Genomic DNA, 18,896 nt, shown 5'->3' with positions numbered 1-18,896 from the left:
TAGAGCTAGGGAGCTAGCTCACTTGTTACTCAAGTATGAGGCCTCGAATTCGGGTTCTCAGCATCGGTGGAAACTCAGATGGTTGTGGCCACCTGCCAGCAAGTCTAGTTCTCAGCAGACAGAGATTGCATCACCAGAGCAAGACCGCTAAGAAGGCTACTGAACAAGGGAGTTCTGGGCTCCATTGAGAGAACCTATCCAGAAGAATAAGGCAGAAAGTGACTGAGGAAGACTTAATTTCAGGCCTCTGTGTGTGTGCACACACACGCATGCTGAGTAGATGGCTGTGGTCACATGGCTCACAAGACTTACAGCATAGCTAGACACTACTTATGTACATGTCTTGCATTGTGTGTGTGTATGTGTGCGTGTGTGCGCACGTATGTGTGGTGCACATGTATGACCACCAGAGGACTTGCCTATAGTTTCCTTTTTATCAGGGACTGAACTGCCTTTCAGCTGAGACAAATATGCCTTCTACCAATTCTTAAGGCATTAAGCCCAGAAAGTCAGCGATTACACAGCGCGGCCACAGTTTTGCAGGTACCCACAGTGAGAGCTGAAAACGCTAAGCCCTGAGAAGGTTAAAGCTCACGGTGCCCTGGGACCTGCTTCAGTGCCTTTCTGTGATGTGTCCCCAAGAACGCAGTAACACATCCAAGGCCCCAGTGACTGTGGAGAGCGAGGGCTGCCGGCAGTTAGCCGTCCATTGTGGAGCGAGGATTCTGATGTGTTGCTGGAAGCAGGCTTGAGAGCAGACCAATCCCACCTCTCACTAGTCCAGTGGAGAGATGCCCTCTTGGAACCGCGCAGCTCTGTGGCAGGCATAGATACTGGGCTACCCAGCCTCCTAGGGGAGGTTGTCCTGGAGAAATTTGAGGCATAAGCAGATGGGACTAGAGGACTTTGAGCAGCAGGGCGTGACTTGCTCAGGCACCCCAGAGGACTCTCAGCGTGAAGATATAATAGCCTTGTTACTTTTGAATGCAAAGTCCCTATGATGCAAAATGAAAGAGGTTTTTGGGTCCTAATCTTGGGCAGGCTAAATCAGTTTAAGCAGTAACCAGAAAATCACAAGCAGCCCAGCACCCTGCTCTTAATAATGTCAGTGTCTATAATTAAAAAAATATCAATGCTAAAGAGTGTGGAGGAAGGAGCCCTAGATTTCACAGAGGCGAACAATACGTTGTAGTTTCAACCTTGCTTCTTTGAATAATTTTCCCTTCTAGACAGTATGGTGCTGATGAGCTGACACAAAGAGCAATGTCCCTTTTTATTGTAAATTATTTAATTGGCTTATGGCACAAAATAGTCTCATATGAATTTGGGTGATTGACATAGTGATCTAACATACCTCAGGGTCTGGTGATGCTTTGGTAACTGAATTATATTAGCCCTCCATCAATAAGCTTTTAATGGTTCTTTTTAAAGGTTTACTCTCTTTTAGTCTCTCTCTCTCTCTCTCTCTCTCTCTCTCTCTCTCTCTCTCTCTCGTGCGTGCGTGCGTGCGTGTGTGTGTAGGTAGGTACCCTCAGAGGCCAGAAGAGGTTGTGGATTATCTTTGAACTGCAATTACAAGCAGTTGTGAGCTGCCTCACATGAGAACCGGGCACCAAATCCAGGTCCTTTGCAAGAGCAGTATGCACTCCCGCCCACTGCTCTCTCTCTCTCCCCCCATTCCTGATAGTAATTGAAATTCTGCAGAGTCTAGAAACAAGTATTAAAAGCATTTTCAGAATTCTTACTTACTCTTCTTTTATCTCCCGCCTCTTCTGCTGGCCAAGAAGGTGGATTACTTGTGATTGTCTCGAGGCAATCGGAAAAAGTGTACCTTTATGGATTTCAGAGTTCGCAAAAGAAACGGGAATCTTTAACTGCGCTCACATCACTAAGAGCCTTTGCTCCTAACGTCTTGCTGTTTAAATTCTCCCCCTTCTTTCCCACTAAAATATACAATTAAGCTCCCCAGATAACCCCCAAATCCACACTAATTAAATATTTGACTATAAAATGTTAGAGATGAATCTCCCCTTCCTAATGTGAGATATCTGTCTATCTGTCTATTCACACATTATCATACATACACACACATACTCATGCTCATGCTATTTTGGAGAGAGTGTCTCACACAGTCCAGACTGTGTCTAACGCTAGTCCGGACTCGAGCTTTTCCTGATCTATTTGCCTCTCAGATGCTGGGGTTACAGGCCTACACCACCATCTTAGCTGATGTTCCCTGTTGTCCATTGTCCATCTTAATTGTGAGTGGTCCAAATGCTTTTCTATATGACCCCTAAGCCCCATCTAGCTCCACTAGTACAAATGTAACCACATGCAAACTGCCTAGAAATCACTGATATCCAACTTTGTCTCTTGTTTTAGTTGCTCTCTTCTGCCTCTCACCCACTGCTCGACTTTTCAACTTGGCTAGCACAAACCCAGCTTGCTGTGCAGTTTGGGCTAGCCTTGAACTTGCAAATTCACAGCTCTCCTACCTTAACCTCTCAAGGGCTGGGATTACAGGTGTGCACGACCATGCCCAACATAAAAGTATTTTTTTAAAGTTAGATTTATCTAGGTATAAATTTGTCTAATATTGTTAATTTTTTTTTTTTTGCTCGGAGGGGAAGGTTATAAATTGTGCAAATAAGATAGAAACACGCCAAATATCTTTTCCACTGTTCTAAAGATATGGTAACAAGTGACATCACAGTCAGACACAAATGATTATAGATGAAGTGGAGCCATGCTGGTGCCAAGGTAAGTTGTTGTTCTACACACAGGATAGAGCCCTTGTTTTCCTTCACATAGGTAAGACCTGGCACTATTCCTAATTCTTTTGTAGCCATCCATTTGCGGCAGGCACTGAGGTATCAAGCAATGTTGTACTACTGAAGACAAGTTTATACATTTTTATAGGGTAGAAAAAAAACCATGCAAGCTTGAGAATGTCAAGGGGTTGATTATATACCACTTCTTTGTCATTGTACTGTCCTTGAGCATAGTTGTAAGTCTAGCATATCTTACAGGTGTCTAGTTAAGACAGAGCAGACTGTCCTAATGAGACAAGAACATTGCTTTTACCCAAGCGTCCAGGTACAATCGACACATTCCTAAACAATGGTGCTCAAGATAATGGACAGGTGTCCAGAGGGGCAAACTCCATACTAAAATACATTTGTATGTGTTTTTCTTTTCTTTTGTTTTTCTGAGAATGGTATACTGAAGATTAAACCTAGGACCTCACAAATGCTAGCCAAGTACTCTACCAATAAGCCATATACCTGCCCCTTACTCCTTCTTCCTCTTCTCTCCTCTCTATTCTGAGATAATCACTAAATTTTACAACTTTGATTCACACTATAGCCCAGGTAGGCCTTTAACTTTTGATCCTCCTGCCTCAGGCTTCGGAATAACTGATATTTGAAGTCTGCACAAAATTCATTCTTTTGAAGTCACTAAATTCATGAGTTTTGACAAATGTATACAATAACATAGTCACCAATATGATAACTGTGTAGATTGCTTCTAAAACATCAAAATGCTATCTTGTACAGGCAATTCCTTCCTCCAGTCCTTGTGTCCTGGCATCTGTTTCAGGTCCCCATGGTGCTGTCTTTTCTAGAAAGTGACACAAGTGGAGTCATTTGGTGTACAAACTTCTGTATGCAGCTGCTTTCACTTCTGTTGTTGAATTGTATTTCGGGTTACAGTTATTCCTGGTTGTACTATACCTTTAACTTTTGTGACTGGAGGTTTCTCTCCCGCCCACCCCCAGTTCCTGAATCACCACTATAAGGCTTAATATTAATTCCAAGCTATTAGGCCTATAGCTCAGGCTTATTATTAACTAGAACAGAAGGCAGTTGAGTGTGGTGAATCTACTTTTAGACACACAGACACAGGCAGCATTAGAATGTGGGATGAGATCTAAAGAGAGCACATTAGAGGACTTATCTTCTGCAGAGTGGCAATTCCATGGAGGTGGTAGCTGATGTCAAGGAAAGCAATGAGGTCTTGTAGAGAGAAAGAAAGAATGAGGGAAGAGAGAACTGGGAAATTGTTGGGGAGTGCAGGCATCTCACAACAGTTCACAGCAGTAGGATTGAAATTACTAAAGAATGTGTGCAACAGAAGAAATAGGGGATGGAAAAATAATCAGGGTATGGGTGGCACAGTGAAGAGTGAATGAGAAAATGAAGTGCTTGATGGGGTCTTCCTATGTAGCCTGGACTCTCTTGGAATTCATCATGTAGACCAGGCTGTCCTGGAACTCACCATGTAGACCAGGCTGTCCTGGAACTCACCATATAGACCAGGCTGTCCTGGAACTCATCATGCAGACCAGGCTATCCTGAAACTCACCATGTAGACCAGGCTGGCCTGAAACTCACCATGTAGACCAGGCTGTCCTGAAACTCACCATGTAGACCAGGCTGTCCTGGAACTCACCATGTAGACCAGGCTGGCCTAGAACTCACAGAAGTTCACCTGCTTCTACCTCCTGAGTCCAGAGTTACAGCACAGTACCACATACAGTCTCTGCTTACTACTAATTTTTGGTAGACTCTTGGGGGCTACACAGTGAGACCTTGTCTCAAATGAAAAGAAAGAGAGAAAGAAAAATAAGAAGAAAGAGAGAGAAAGAAAGAAAAGAAGGAAGGAAGGAAGAAAGAAAAAAACCTATACACCACAGACATAATTTGCTTCATTCTCCATGAATAAAAACATTTTTCTCTGGTTGATGAGATAGTTTATGGCTGATACTTAGGTGATTTACCAATTAATGTACCCATGCTAATACAGCTAGATATTGGTGGCACTGAGAAAAGTATGAAGACTGTGAGGACATTTTATTCTATGTGTGACATTTTTATGTATCTACTTTCTTTATTCTTGATGTCCAGAATCTAGGTTAGTCCAGAGTAGATACTCTGCATTCAACAAGCACTTATTGATGTAGTAAATCAAATTTAGATCTTCTCAACTTCAAAACTCATGCTTTTCACACAATTGCTTCCTGGATGATGTTATATAGTATTTTATTGAGTGATATCTTATTGAATGAGACAGAGATAAGGGAAGGTTACAGTTTGAATAAGAAATAAATGCTAAATCATTTAGAGATATTGAGCCACCACACGGATTGAGAAGAGGCTCTGAATTTCTCAGTGTGGAGGTAGTCATTTGAAATCAAAGAAGACCATTTTTGCTCTGGAGAGAGGGGTCTGTGGTTAAGAGCTTATGCTGCTCTTGTGGTGGAGCCCCAGAAAAGCAGGGAAAAGAAAAACAGAAAATAACAGTGTGCACTGAACAAGACTTCCTCACTGCTTCCCCTTCCCTGTGTGCTTTTCCAAGCATCTCTGAAGGAAGGACAAAGAGGCCACCATGCAGCATAACTTCTGTCAAAATGCTTGTCCGAGACTTCACCACATCCCCAGAGTGGTCCTCCCTTCTTCAACCCCTAGGCCATCAATAGAATTTTACATTAAGGTTTTGAAATAACCAACAAAATTATACTTTACAAATATGGGAGACAACAAAGCAAAACCTCATATCAACAGCTTCATCCTACTGTACTTGAAACTCAGTTAATTTTCCTCTAGAAAAATGGTTCAATCAGGTGCATGCAAGAACACTAAAGCTGCTTCCTGAGGACTCCTCAGTGTCCCATCTCGTTGTTCAGAATTCCACAACACTTCTGCAGGGGATCAGTTCCCAGCACTCTAGTTGGGAGGCCCACAATTGCCTGTAACTCCAGTTCCAGGGGATCTGAGGCTCCTCTTTGACCTTCGTGGACATTGCACACACATGGTGCACATAACATTCATTCTCTCTCTCTCTCTCTCTCTCTCTCTCTCTCTCTCTCTCTCTCTCTCTCTCACACACACACACACACACACACACACACACACACAAAGAAAAAAACAAGTTAATTAATTAGAGCATGTTCTAAAAGGCAGATTTTGAAGCGCTAATGTAATGGCTTGAACACTATCCTTTTCCTATGAGCCCTGGGATCATGAACCATTTCCTACTCAGCAGCAACAGTGTTGAGAGTGCCGCAACTCCTTGTCTCATTTCTCTTCACTGCAGACTTCTTGTTTGGGCATCATGCACCAGTCAACTGCGTATGTCTTCAGGGCTGGCAAGCTTAGCTTTAAGAAGCGACTCGGTGGTGTTTCCTCATTGTGCATGAGAGCTTACTGTTACTGGAAGATGGAATTTTATTGTGTTTTGAATTTGAAATTTCCTCTAGAGGCTCATAGATTTGAACACAGTCCACATGGGTAGGGTTATAAAAGGTTAGGAGGTGGAGGCTTGCCAGAGGAAGTCAGTCACTGGGAATGGGCCTTGAGGTCTGGATACTCTGGCCTTACTTCCTGTCTGCTGTTTGCTTCCTGACTACAGGTGCAATATGACCAGCCACCTCACACTCCTGTCAGCATGCTAAGCCTTCCCTTCCGTGATGGACTGTATCCCTTCACACTACGCCATGGTAAACTTTTCATCTCTTATTTTGTCTCTTGTGAAGCATTTGGCACGACAATATGAGAAATAACTAATGTAGACTTCAAATACAGCCTTGCAAAGAAAATCAGTCATAAAAACCCTCCTTTACCTCCGTGTTTATTCTTTTCACACTGTTAGTAGGATGTAGGGCTTCAAATACTGTTTTTCATTAACTAGCTAAAAAAATTCTTCAGTGACATGTTGTGTCTTTTTGGAAAAAAACATCATTGTATTGGTGCATCCATCAAGATGCATACCATCTGGATACACCAGCAAATATTCTCATTGTGGTGTAACCTATGCTGTGTTAGAGGGCAGGAGGGACTGCAGCAAATTTCACCGGGGCAGGGATGTGGGCAGGCAGAACTTCACAGGAAATGTGATGCTCACCTTGTGTGCCCAATGGCAGCCAGTGGGGCTTGGGCAGAGCTAAGGTGGGATGCAGCACATGGTGTTTTTCCTGGGGTTCTTTCTGAGCTCTTCCAGCTTTGGTGGTCCTGGCAAACCCACAGCACGGCAGGTCTGTATTTGGTGGGCTAAGACTGCTTCTCAGGCCTCTTCTCCCCTCTTTCTTTCTCTTCTGTGGCTTTATATAAGAAGCATTTCTGCTGCAGCTGCTGCTCTCTGGCTTCATGACTTGCTTGTGTGCAGTCAGTGGAAAATAAAAAGAAATGGCTTAGAAATACAAAAGAGGCAGAATTAGGTCCAGGGAAGAAAGATTTTCAGGAACCAGTGATGGGAAGGGTTTCTTGCTGTTAAAGGGATGGAGGCTTATTCAGATAAAATATCCAGATATTTTATGCTGGTTGATCTGCTGCAGGTAGGCAAGTTGAATCATAGACATAGTTTAGTCTGTCAAAATAAAGTCTTGAGGCTAAGCCAAACCTCATAACATCAATATGACTGTGGCAATAGAGTAATATTTCAAGTTGAATATCAGGTCATGCGGGATAGAAGAAGGCTAAGGGTGACTGACATTGTGGTGGTAATTAAGGGCTGTGTTTAGGATAAATGGGGAGGTGGAAAGGACCTTGTTTTGAAAGCACAGACATACACTCTATGTTTTCTATTTGTTATAGTTTTTAAAGACTTATTTTAAAATTATGTGAGTGAGTGTGTGTGTGTGTGTGTGTGTGTGTGTGTGTGTGTGTGTGCGCGCGCGCGCACTTGGGTGCAGGCACCTGTGGAGTCCAAAGGAGTACATGAGTTAGAGGTAGTGTGAGCAGCCTGTATGGATGTTGGGAACCAAACACGGGTCTTCTCCAAGAGCAGTAAACACTCCTAACTGCTAAGCTGTGTCTCCAGTTCCTGTTTACTATGTTTTGACTCTCTCTCAGTCTCAGTTTTCTTGTGTCAGACATGGAGACAATTTCCTTTGCTACATTGTGCTCTGAGAAGTAAATGAATTTATTCACATAGGGTATCTTTTTTGCCTGGACAACCAAGTTGCTTATTATATTTTAATTGCTCCCACTTCTAAAACATAGTCTCTCTATCTCCTTTAGCTTCTTCATGTCCCTTTTCTTTTGTGCCTCCCATGAGATGAAGGGAAAAAAGGGGAAAGGATGCTGTGTTGTACTAAAGGAGAGTCTCAGTGCATATTAGAAATTCAAGAGCTGTAACTACACACTTTCAGTAAACAAGTAGTATGGGTTAGGGGGCTGGCTAGATGGTTCAGTGGTTAAAAGCCCTGACTGCTTTTGCAAAGGACCCAGGGTTCAGTTTCTAGCACCCACATGGTGGTTCCCAACTTTCTGCAACTCCAGCTTTAGGAACTGAGTCCCTTTCCAGGCCCCTTTGGGTACTGCACTCACATGGAGTAGTTATATACTCTCAGGCAAAACACTAACATATGTGAAATAAAAATAATAACATGTCCTAAAATAAAAAGCATAGATCCGAAGAAATGATCCATCAGTTTAGAGTGTACACTGATCTTGCAGTAGATCAGGGTTGGTTCCTAACTCCCATGTTAGACCATTTACAGCCATCTATTATTCCAGCTTAGGAGAATTCAACATCCCCCTCCTGATCTTCAGGAGCAGTGCACTCGCATGCACATCCTCCATTTACACTCATAATTAAAAAATACATCTAAAAAAGGCAGCATGTAGTTGCATGGTGAAGGGTTTTATTGATGGCTTTCGTTTCATACAGAAGGATTCTAAGCATCCTTGGTGATATCTGGGCTGAAGCCTAGCGTGAGTTGGACTGAGATGAGCAGTTTCTGTCCTTTTGACCCTAAAATGTGAACTGCTAAGTGCATCTTCCTCCCTCATTGGTGCTGAGCTTCCTCAGCCCTCACTTCACCCACTTCATCAGCCGTCACTCTGCAGCCCTCACGTCATCGCTACCACAAGCTGTACTTCTGCATTGTGCATTTGGACAGATGATTTTGTCTTCTGTTTCTTTTGCTATTGTTGTGGACTGCCCGGTGTTCATTCCCGTTATGAATCATCTAGTCAGGTCTGGTTGGTCTCAGGCCTCTCAAGATCACAATACTGGCATACCATCATCCAGCCTGGCAAGCTTTGTCCCAACCTACTTGCAAATATAATACACATCTATTTCCTGTCTCCACTCAAATCACAGATACAGCCACAATGAAGACAGGACAGATGGCAAAGTCCGCAGAAGATGGGGTCATTTCATTAATCAGTGTCCTAAAGAAATGCTTTCCAGGTCATTTCAAATCCTTCCTCTTGTGCAAACTTCGGTCTCTCTTTCTTTGCCATTTTCTTGGGGGTATTAAAAAAGTATCAGGCGACTTACCCCTTCCTCTTGTGCAAACTTCGGTCTCTCTTTCTTTGCCATTTTCTTGGGGGTATTAAAAAAGTATCAGGCGACTTACCCTTGATGAAGTCTAGATACGTGATACCTACTGTATTCCCTGATGAGCCAGATTTGGGAGCCCTGCACAAGAGAATCTGTGGCTTTCAACTTAATTGCCTGCATCATATTTTGTTTGATAAAATATTTCCTTTCAAAAGAGACAGAGTCTTATTTCGTGTTTTGACTGACAGATGCCGACTTGATTCACAGATAGAAGGCTGGCTGAGGGTTCCTGTCTCTAAACAAGGTCCTCATGTTGGCCTTTCCCAAATACATGTTAGATGTTTGGTGCAATCGTTGTGAACACAGGACTGGAGGCAAATACCACAGAAAGTGACATCACTTTCCTCATCGTCAAGAAAGGCGTTTCAGTTGTGACAGGCAGATGGATGACCTTGTTCAAAGATGGTTACCGATAAATGTTGTAGAATCATCATGTATAGATGCCTATATATTCTATAGCTCATTTGCTTAGCAGATTGAGACAAATTCTTCCTAATAAATTTTACAATGAAGATTTCCTCAGAAAAGTTTTATTGTAGTGTCTCATTGTCTCTAGATGAGGACCTGAAGATCTCCTTGAGACAGTCAACAGAACCACAAGTTTTCAAATGAAATATGACAGACTTTAAGGAATATTTAATCTGTGAGTTAGCGTGACTCTATTATCTCCTTTTCTATTTCCCTTCTTTTCGCCCATCTTTCCTTCTTTTTTGGGTAAATTCTTACTCTATAGCCCAGGCTAGCCTGGAATTCATGGCAATCTTCCCGGCCCAGCCTGTGGAGTGCTTGGATTACAGTCATGAACTCCCATGTCTGATCATAATTCTATTTCCATTAGAATAAGAATATTAGTCATATTTTTTGGATGAAGATTATGGAAACAGGGCTTTTATCATTTTGGTCATTGTAAGCTGCTATATAAATAGACAGGCAAGGGGCTGGGGAAGAAAGTCACTTGTTGGGAAGAGACTGGGATATTTGCAAAACTCATTCTGTCCACTGAAGATTTTGTTTGTAGATTTGATGGTATTAAAAATACTTGGCAGACTCTGGAAATAAGTATATCAAGTAATTTGCATAATTTTTAATAGCTTTTTGTCTTCGTACCAGAAAATCAGGGAGTACAGGCTCAAATTCTCATGATCCAGTTTAGGACATGATCAGACAAGACTCTCTAGATCATTCAGAAGAACAGGAATGTATTCAACTTTGATACTTGTAGAGGTGACTTTTTATAGAGTAGTCTGATGGCCCTGAGATTCCAGGATCAAAGACTCAGAAGGAAGAGTTTAGAGATTAAATAAGAATAACAAAAAGGAATGCTTCATTTAATACTGCCTGGTTTTGAGTCAACTTGACTCAAGTTAGAGTCATCAGAGAGGAAGAAGCCTTAGTTGAGGAAATGCCTCCATGAGATCTAGCAGTAAGGCATTTTCTTAATCGGTGATCAATGGTGGAAGACCCAGCCCATGGTGGATGGTGCCATTCCAGGTCTAGTGGCACTGAGTTCTATAAGAAAGCAGGCTGATCAAGCCAGGGGAAGCAAGCCAGTAGGTAGCATCTCTCTACGGCTTCTGCATCAGTTCCTGCCTCCAGGTTCAGCCCTGTTGAGTTCCTGCTCTGACTTCCTCCAATGATGGAGTATGGTCTGGAAGTGTAAGCCAAATAAACCTTTTCTTCCTAACTTGATTTTGGGTTGTGGCAGTTTGTTGTAGCTATAGAAACCTTAACTAAGATAAATTGGTAACAGGAATCAGGTATTGCTGTGGCAGATGTGACCATGTTTTAGAGAAATTTGTGGAAGGACTTTGGAACTTTGGGCTAGAAGAGTAATTGAGTGTTAAGAGCTATGGGATATTTTTTGGGAGCTTGGATGTAGCATGATTAATAAAAATTCAGAGACAGATATTGGGGTTCAACCTGAAGTTCATAAAAACAAAACAGCCAGACACTGGTTCTTACCTCTACCTCAGTCCAAAATGGTGATTCTGTCTTCAGGAATCCTCAGAATCAGACTGAGTCTGAGAGCTGTCTCCTCCCATCTTATATTAATCTGTAATGCTGGGATCAAAGGCATGTACCACCACTGCCCAGTTTTTATGACAAACTATGGCTACTTGGATTAAAGGTGTGTGCCACCACTCCCTGGTCTGTAATGCTGACCAGGTGGCTGTATTACTCTCTGATCTTCAGGTAGCTTTATTTATTAAAATACAAATGAAATCTCACCACACTCGATGGGGGTCGGCTGGAGCTAAGAAACGAGTTTTTAAGAAGAGACCAGCATTGTTGAGGTGAAATCAGGGAAGTGTTTCCTGAGAACATAGAGAAACTGCATTCCAGAGGTAGCTCTGGTTGTACCTTGTGTTGGCAGCAAGACTTGGTAATGTGTAAGAGTCATGCAGGAGGTACTGGTTTTGAAGGCATGAAAGGGTCATGGAGAGCAGCTGAGGCTTGTACCTGTGAGAGGCCAGGAGACGCCATTGGTTAAGTCTCAGTGGGTAGTTGAAGGCTCAAGACTGAAGGGGTCTGTATAGAAGGTGAGGCTTGGCACCATGTAGAGAACCTATGAGAGGCTACTGGTGAAAGTGCAGCCCAGTTGTAGCAGAATGCTCCAACATTTTGAAATGCCAGTACCATGGGCAGATCACCAAGAACAGCAGCAGCAGTGGAGGGGAGCCAGCTGGAGCCTAGAGAACAAAATGCAGAGAGCCGGAGAAACATGTGTGCTGCAGAGAACAGAGCTGGAGAAATGACCCACAGCCTTCTGAAGAGTCCAGAAGATCATGAGCAAATCCCAGCTAATTGGACACTGAGTTATTTACACTGATGGAGTTTGGTTTTGCTTGGTACAGATTGCGACGGTGCTCCGGTCCCTCCCTCTTGAAGAAGGTATTTAATTTCATGTTGATTTTTAAAGGTGCCCACAGATGAAATACTTGAATTTTCAAAGAGATTGGATATTTTCAAGAAATGGGAATTTTAATGTGTTTAAATTTGTAAAGACTGTGGAACTTTAAAAATTATTTCATTTTAGTGTGAGATTTTGGGGATGAATGAGAAAGGAAGGGTTGTGGCTTCATAGTGAAATACTTGTGAGGTAAGCTAGCCAGAGGGCAGTTGTACTACCTGGTTTTGTGTGTCAACAAGTTGGAGTGGAAGAGGAAGAGTTCATTAGAGAGGAAGGCGCCTCAGCTGAGGAAATTCCTCCATGAGATCAGCTGTAAGGCATCTTCTCAATTAGTGATCAATGGAGGATCAGCCCATGGTGGGTGGTGCCATCCTGGTCTGGCTGTCTGGGTTCTTTAAAAAAGCAGACTGAGCAAGCCAGGGGAAGCAAGCCGGTAAGCAGCACCCTTCTATGACTTTCGTATCAAGCTTCTGCCTCCAGATTCAGCCTTGTTTGAGTTTCTATTCTGATGTCCCCCATGATGGAGTATGATCTGGAAGCCAAATAAACCCTTTTTTCCCCAGCTTGTTTTGGCGTCATGGTATTTTGTCGCAGCAATAGAAACCCTAACTAAGACAACGGTCAAAGTTTACAGCTTCTACAGCAATGCTTTCCCTTCGACACCATCGTTAAGAAATAGTACTCAAAACTTTGAAACATACAGGGTTGGGGGAAGAGCCAATGGTATGCTCATTGTCACAGCAACGCATGATGGATCACTACCCCAATGATATTTTAGCTGTCTAGGACAATGTGTCTGCATCTGACTTGGCTATTTTCTAGAAGCCCGGATGATGCTAACTTGAAGGATTCTGTTCAGATGGAGAAGATAAGAGATAAGGAGAGGATAAGACCAAATATAGTTATATTGCCCTGCTGGACAGTCATCAATTTATATCTGACCCAGAAATTTCTTTTTTTTCTTTTTCTTTTTGGCTTTTTGAGTCAGGGTTTCTCTGTAGCTTTGGAACTTGTCCTGGAACTAGTTCTTGTAGACCAGGCTGGCCTTGAACTCATAGAGATCCACCTGCCTCTGCCTCCCGAGTGCTGGGATTAAAGGCTTGTTTTCATTCTTTCAGTTCCATCTATCCAAATGATTTATTAAGCCCGTGTCTTAACATGGCCTCAGAACCAGCTGGATCTCCCACTGATGAGACAATGGATTTTTGATGTGTGTTCATGGGTATTTGTACAGGAGATGTGTTCAATTATTTTGAAAATTATGCTTTGATGCTGCAGACAAGAGATCAACAGATGGCTTTACGGAGTTATACTCCTGAGAACTGAAACAGTTAGAAAACTCCAGATAGATTTGAATTGTTTCCTCAGGGTCTAAAGTGTTGCCTGATCTGAATGGCTGCATTAGATACAGTGATGTGAAACTGTCATTTTCCTAAGTCAAATAATTGAATTTTGGAAATTTTATATGGTTTAGTTTGATAATTATTTGTCATCTGAGAAGGAAATATGATTCACAAAATTGCTTTGTAATTGGCTAATAGCAGGAAGACACTAATTCTTGTGTGATTTCTGATGTGAGAGAGCTATTATCATCTTGCAGTTTGTTTTCCTAATTGGCACCATAGAAACTTCCCGTATTATGAAGAGGGATGACTGTCCAAAGGATTCCAGGAAAGAGACAAGGCATTTGGATGCCCAGATAGGATCTTTATGGTAACAAAACAAACAAAACCTGTTAAGCTTGTCAGAGTGAAATATTGCTGCTATAAAAGAGTTCAGCTGGAGTGACGTTTAGCTTTCGAGGACAAAGCAACGGCGGCCTGTTATCATCGTAGGAACGGAGCCGGGTCACTTATTTGAGTTTGTTACTGTGATTCATGGGTCTTACATCACATGTTGGGAAACAAAATTCATTATAGGAGTGTTTGGATGGCTTTTCTTGGCCAACCTGTTTCAGATCCACTTGAAAGATTTAAAGCCTTACATGAAAGAAGCAAGATGGAACTATTGGATGAATTACATCTTGTTCATGTATACAGCCTGGTATTGATCCTGACAGCCATTCTGCAGCTAGTTTAGAATGAGACGTGCCCCATGGTTGTAAAGTTTAACATAAATTTTTATTATTAAATTCTGTTCCTTTTCCAAAGTAGCACTTTGTCCTTGGATTATCTTCAGGCACTTCCTTTATCTCAGGATATTAAGTGGTCTATTTTTGACTATTAAGTGCATCCTAAAAATACATTTCAAAGAGTTCAGTACTGACCACATTGTAGAACCAAACATGGGTGAGGTTAGCTTCCATCTTCCCTCTGTTCTGGACTGCACGGTATACACGCTTTGCTGCACATGTGTGTCTTATCAAAAGTTTCTACCATCTTGATCTTCATTGAGAATTATCAGTTTATAATATATCTGTGACGGTAACAAGAACATTAGGCTAAACCAAACAAGATGTGCTGTGTGACATCTTTTTGGAATGATGCAAAGGTCATCAATATGATGACTAGCTTCCTTCTGTTGACTTTAGAATTCCCTTAGGGTAGTAGCTTCATTTATGACACTCTTCTTGTTGATAGTAGTTAGAAGGTGGAAGGGTGAGAATTGGTGGGCTCATGGGCCTTCTTCCTTCAATCATGCATCCAAACTAAAAGTATCTCACTTAAAACACATTTCTAACCCTTTCAAGGCTCGGGTGTGGCGAGATCATCCCGTTCTCTGCTGGGATCTTACAGTACCAAGTGCAGTAGGGATGAAATTCAATTGGTGATGTGTAAATGTAAATGTAAATGCAGATAAAAGAATGGCTTTTGAGAATACATCCATCCCAGCTTAGCTATTTAGACTCAGTATTTACAGAACTTATTTTCTAGAATGGTCCATTTGAAGTGGTGACTAGTGAACATAGATGCATAACAAAGTAATTGTCCCTTGGAGAACTAGAGAAGATATTGTATGTATGAAATCATGTAGCATATGCACATGTGTGTGTGTATTTGTGCATGTATACATATATGCACATTTATGTACATAGAAGTGTTAGAAATTTTTGGTGTTTTGTAATACTCAACTGGTATTTATTATTTTTTAGCTATTAAACAAATCTCTATCTTCATTTAGTATAAGGGAATCCTATATCAATGGGTTTCTTAAGAATTTAGCTGTTGGAGCTGGTAAGATTGCTCAGTGGGTAAAGATGTTTGTTACCAACCCTGACAACCTGAGTTTGGTCCCTGGGACCCATATAGTGGAAAGAGAGAGCCAGCTCAGGCAGGTTGTCCTCTGACCTCCCCACACATGCTGTGGTATACATGTACACATATACAACAAATACAATTTTAAAATAAAAAAAAAGAATTTAGGGGGTTGGAAAGATGGCTCAGTGGTAAAGAACACTTGCTGCTCTTGCAGACAACCTGAGAAGGTTCCTAACACCTACATGGGGCGGCTCACAACCACCATAATTCTAGCTCCAAGGCATCCAGCACCCTCTTCCAGCTTCCCGAAGTACCTGCATACACATGGAATACACACAAGCACACACACAAATAAAATAAAAACAAGAAAGTCTCAACTTACCTGTCTTTCTCAAGCAACTTCCTATACGTGGCTGTTATGTTTTGATGTCATACACCTTCAGGGTATTGATTGACAGCAGTAGAGCACAAATGATCCTTTAGATGCCATGTCAGTGTCAACTGAAATCCAATAATTTCTAAAACAGCTTGAAATGGGTCAGATTCATACTTTTCTACAACAGTGCTGCTGTTTGTGCTCTTGGAAGAAATCCATTTATTTCTATTGTGAACTTTAACCATCACGCTCCCTTATATTCCACTTAAAATTTCTTTCCTACAGCAAATGTTCATGTGTTACAGGAACAAAAGCAGCTACAGTGCAACATGCATCAAACTAAAATAGCCCAGCATGCTTTACTTATAAAGCAGACACTAAGCACAATTCAGAAAACACAAAGAAAGAGAAAACTCGCACATCTCAAGCTTTGTAGCCACTGCCTTGAAAGAATCCTGGGTTGTGACTAGGCAATAAAAGAGACATTTAGTTTAACTAAAAAGACTTAGGATTTTCTTTCTTTCTCTAAGCAAGTTAATTCATCCTTTATAAACTCCACACTTGTAAACAATGTATCTCGATTGTCTCTACCCATCACTCCTCTCTCCGACTCCTCCCAGGACCCTTTCTCACACCTCCCTTTCCTTCCATGTCTTCCTTTTATATAGATTGAATAATTAAATCCACTTAGTCCAGTTAGTGTTGTCCACATGCGCATGGGTGTGGAATCATTTACTAGAACATGAGGAGCTCACCAGGGGTCACACTCTGAAGGAACAGCCACTCTCCCTTTCTCGGCAGCCATCAGACACTGAAAGATGACTGGCTACATGAACAGAGATCCAAAGAAATCAACAAACTGCTCCAGAGCTGCAAGTCCCAGCACTGAGTCAGTAGCCACATGAAACTAAAGTGTCTTACCGACAAATCACTTATCCCATAGTAATGGTCCTCGAAGCAAGCAAAGCTAGAGGAACTCCCAGACAAAGAACTCAAAGAGCAGAAGACATAAACATAGTCCAGGAAAACAAAACCAAAGAGATGAATGAAGCAAGAGACTCAATACAAGATATGAAAACAGAATTCAGTTAAGAACATCACTGAAGAAAAGTCAAACTGAAAAAAGAGCAAGGTGGTAAGGGTGGGGGAAGATGTGGTGATATTTTGTTTGTGCTATAACAAATAAAGATTTCCTAAAGACCTCAGTGCAGAGCTAAGCCACTTGTTAGCCATACAGGCCAGGCAGTGGTGGTGCACATCTTTAATCCCAGCACTCAGGAGGCAGAGGCAGAGGCAGACAGGTCTCTGTGAGTTAAAGGCCGCCTTGGGCTACATGAGCTTCAGCCAGTCTAAAAGAGAAACTAAACCAGGCAACGGTGGCTCACACCTTTAATTCCAGGACTTGGGAAGGTAGAGACAGAAAGGGATACGACTGGTCGGAGAGAGCAATATAACTCAGGAGGAGGTAGGAGCTCAGGCCATTCAGTCTGAGGATTCATGGAGACAGGATCTTGCCTCCTTTAGTCTGAGGATTCAGTAGAGGTAAAAGGTTTCTCTAGGGGCTGGCTCCTTTACTTCTCTGATCTTTCAGCATTTACCCTGATATCTGACTCTGGGTTTTGATTTTTGTGACCAATTAGAATTAGTGCTACAGGAAGATGTTTTCCATAAGAGTGTATTTTATTTTAATAATACTAATTATTAATTCATTTTATTATTATTATTGTGTGTGTGTGTGTATGTGTGTGTATAGAGAGATTAGGAGCAGTTTGCAGGAGTCAGTTCTTTCTTCCTACCACGTGGATTCTGAGAGTTGAACTCAGGTCAGACTTGGTGACAAGCGCCTTTATTCACTGATTTTGCTGCCTGAATAATAATGTTTTAACCACAAAGAAAGGGGTGGGCCACTTGAGTATGTCTATGTAGACAATACCAGAATGAAGAATAACAGGGAGTCCGTTTTAGCTGGAGTTGGGAACTAGCTATGGAGAGAAGAGCTGATAAGTTAACTATACTAATACTGAGAAGATCTTCCTCATGAGATCTATTTAGTGAATGAGTGGGTACAGAATGGACAAGGTATTTACTATATGGACATCAATTAAAGGTCTGCTCTCCAAACTGTAGTCAAGTGATATAATGTGAAAAAAAGAATAACCAGTATTTGAACAAGGCTTTCAGAAACGAATATTCGGGAGAGTTTGCCAAACATGCTTAGAAGGTACTCTGAGTTCTAGAGATGACTCAGAAGTTGAGAGCCATTGTATTTCTCGTAGAAGACCCAGAGGTCGTTCCTACTATCCTTTAACTCACAACTGCCTGTAACTTCATTTCCAGAGTATCTGGTGCTCTCATCTGCAAACATCACTTATGAATGTGGAATACAGACAAATATACAGACAAACACATGTGTAAACATATTTCTTTTTAAAAATGAAGACTCTCAGATAATAATTTTCCCTAGGAATAAAAATGAAGCTGTGTCACCATCCCATCTCAGTAGAGGAGCTAAACGGGTTTTTCAGGTCAAAATTTAAAAGATGCTGAAGAACAAGCAGCATGAGGAAGCATAAATCTCAGTACTGAAGGTGATGCAGTGATGGAGGATAAAGAAACTGCCTTGTCCCATTTGATAGGCCAGCCCTTAGGTGGGTGGTGTAGACAGAACAGAATTCTGGGAGGAAGAGGAAGTGAGCTCAGAGGCCATGCTCCCCTCTCCCGGGCAGACGCCATGAAGCCAGCTGGCAGGTCAGACATGCTAAATCTTTCCCGGTAAGACTGATGCTACACAGATTATTAGAGATGGGTTGATCGGGATATGAGAATTAGCCTGTAAGGGCTAGAATTAATGGGCCAAGCAGTGTTTAAAAGAATACAGTTTCCATGTAATTATTTCAGGTAAAGCTAGCCTTGCAGGCGGCTGGGTGCCAGGAATGTAGACCCGCTGCTCCTAATACAACAGGAGTGGCGCCTAGACGTGATGGACTAAATCCACTTAAAAACCTGAGAAGGCTTAAAAATAAGGGAGAGAGAGTTTAACACAGATTTTTGCTGTTTGTTGGTG

The sequence above is a fragment of the Microtus ochrogaster genome (assembly GCF_000317375.1).
Source record: "Microtus ochrogaster isolate Prairie Vole_2 chromosome 14 unlocalized genomic scaffold, MicOch1.0 chr14_random_2, whole genome shotgun sequence".
In the NCBI taxonomy this organism is placed as follows: Eukaryota; Metazoa; Chordata; class Mammalia; order Rodentia; family Cricetidae; genus Microtus; species Microtus ochrogaster.
This window is presented reverse-complemented; position numbering follows the sequence as displayed.